This window comes from Loxodonta africana, chromosome 9, assembly GCF_030014295.1.
Source record: "Loxodonta africana isolate mLoxAfr1 chromosome 9, mLoxAfr1.hap2, whole genome shotgun sequence".
NCBI classification, from domain to species: Eukaryota; Metazoa; Chordata; class Mammalia; order Proboscidea; family Elephantidae; genus Loxodonta; species Loxodonta africana.
Window position 1 is genome coordinate 9743998 of NC_087350.1, and position 2460 is coordinate 9746457.

Sequence of the window (2460 nt, forward strand, 5' to 3'; positions counted from 1 at the left end):
GCATGATTTAATCTAAAAGCATCTCTAGTGCTCTCTTTCTATGCTGGAGCCATTACTTACAGTCACAACAACATTAGGCTTTTCAGGTTTTTTCCAACCAAATTCTGCTTCAAGGAGAACAGACCTGTATTCCGTAAGAATGCTTTAATGATGTAGAAATCTTGGGAAACCCAACTATTAAGCCACCTTTGTCACATTTGACTTTCTGTCATCGGAAATCATGTGTATTTGATCAATTGGTGATTATACCTTTCACCTTCTCACTCAAAAATAAGTTTGATGACACCGGCTGGAATGCTGACCGCATGCCCCAGGGCTGAGTCTTGTGCCTGGCACGTGGTGTATTCCCAATAGATACTTGTCGAATGTGTGAATGAATGAAAGCATGCCTACAGTGGTGTGGAGCTATGTCAGAAATAACATGCAATGTGCCTGAGTTCATGGGTTTCCTCCTCCATGAACACTCTGATCACTCTAGCACCTGCTTCTGTGTTAGAGTTCTGGAATAATGTCTAAGAGTTTTGCTTTTCGGTAAACAACATTACATTGTACTCATACCACAAATAATTTCTTAGTTCCGGGATACCAGTACCTGTTGTCATGGAGTTGACTCCAACTCATGGCGACCCCATGTGTGTCAGAGTAAAACTGTGCTCTGTAGGGTTTTCAGTGGCTGATTTTTTGGAAGTAGATGGCCATGCCTTTCCTCTCAGGTCTCTCTGGGTGGACTCTAACCGCCAACCTTTTGATTAGCAGCTGTGCATTTTAACCATTCGTACCACCCAGGGACTCCTAGCTCTGAGATGGTAGTAACTATAACTTATACCTATGTTTCCCCATTTCCCTTTATTATCATTGAGTGGCAAACACTTATAAGAAGAGAATATGTTAGGCTAGAAGAAAAAAAAAGTATCAAGGTGTGTTGGTAGGAATAAAAAGTATAAGTCAAGGAATTCAAGAGACACGTGTGTAGGTTAGGGATGGAGACCATCAGTGGAGCTGAGTGGTCTGGCTGCCGCTGAGATTTGAACTGTGCTGCTGGGCCATCTTTCTTATGTGACAAAAACAAAAAAGTTCCACTCTTCTGCAGTGTTCTCTTCCTTACGTCTGATTTTCTAAAATATCCTCCTGACCTGTACATATTCTTCGGTTTCACTGATTTATCATGATCTATTATTACCAAGTAACCAGGATAATTTTCCTTCTAAGCAATGCTTCCCACTCAACAATTATTTGAAAGACAATGGAACCAATTACTTTACTTCAAATATGTTTAAAATAATCAGTAATTTCAGGCAGCAAATTAAACATGGCATTTTATCAAAGTAAGAACTTATGATTAAACTAAATAACGTTTAATTTCATTTGTAAAATTTACTATTCAAGTTTTTGCTCTTTTAAATAGTAAGTTTAAACTTCGTGAAAATGAGAAACTCTTTTTTTCCCTAGACATAATGACCAGTGACATCGGTTATGTTCTTCACATTGTGTCAATGTTCTCGTTATTTCTGTTCTAGTTGTTTCACTTCCATTTGTTTAATCTTCTTGTCCCCCAACCTTCTCGTCTATTCTTTACAATAGTTGTTGACCTATCTGGTATAGATAGTTTTTTTTTTTTTTTTTAAGAAATGCAATTCTTGAGAGTAAAATCTTTACTGTTTGGGCTAAACTGTTATTTAGTTTAAAGGTGACTTCAGGGGAGAGATTCAACTCAAGGTTTGAAAAACCACTCAGGGCCATAGTCTTGGGGACTCTTCCAGCCTCAATAGGTCCAGAAAGTCTGGATTCTTCAAGAATTTGAAGTTCTGCTCCACATTTATCTCCCTTTTTATCAAGATTTCTCTACCATGGTCCTGATCAGAACATTCAGTAGTGGTAGCTGGGCACCATCTAGCTCTTCTGATCTCGAGATGGAGGAGGCAGTGGTTCATGGAGACAATTAGTCCTGTAGTCCAGTTTTTTCTCTGATTCTTGGGTTTCCTTCTTCCTTCTTTATTCCAGACAAATAAAGACCAATAGTTGTATCTTAGAAGGCCACTTGTAAGCTTTGAAGATCCCAGATAACTACTCACCGTACTGGGAGGTAGAATATAAACTTTATGCCAATTGACTGGCTTGTCTCATGAGACCACAACCCTAAGCTCCCAAACCAAGACATCTAATCCCAAGAGGTGAATGGTTATGTCTAATTAGTATCAGTATCTGTAGCCCTGCCCACACCTTTGTTTTGGTTGTTTTTATTGTTGCAAAGCCATGTACAACCTAGCATTTGCCCATTCGTCCCTCTTCCCTGTGCACAGTTTATTGACATCAGTTATATCAGTCATGCTGTGCCAACTTCACCCACATTCGGTGCCACCTACCCCATTTCTCTAAGGAAGAAGTGACTACTACCTAGGGAGCACTTCGTCTTTCCCCCAGCCCTCCCCTACCCTTGGTAACCACTAATAAACATTAGTT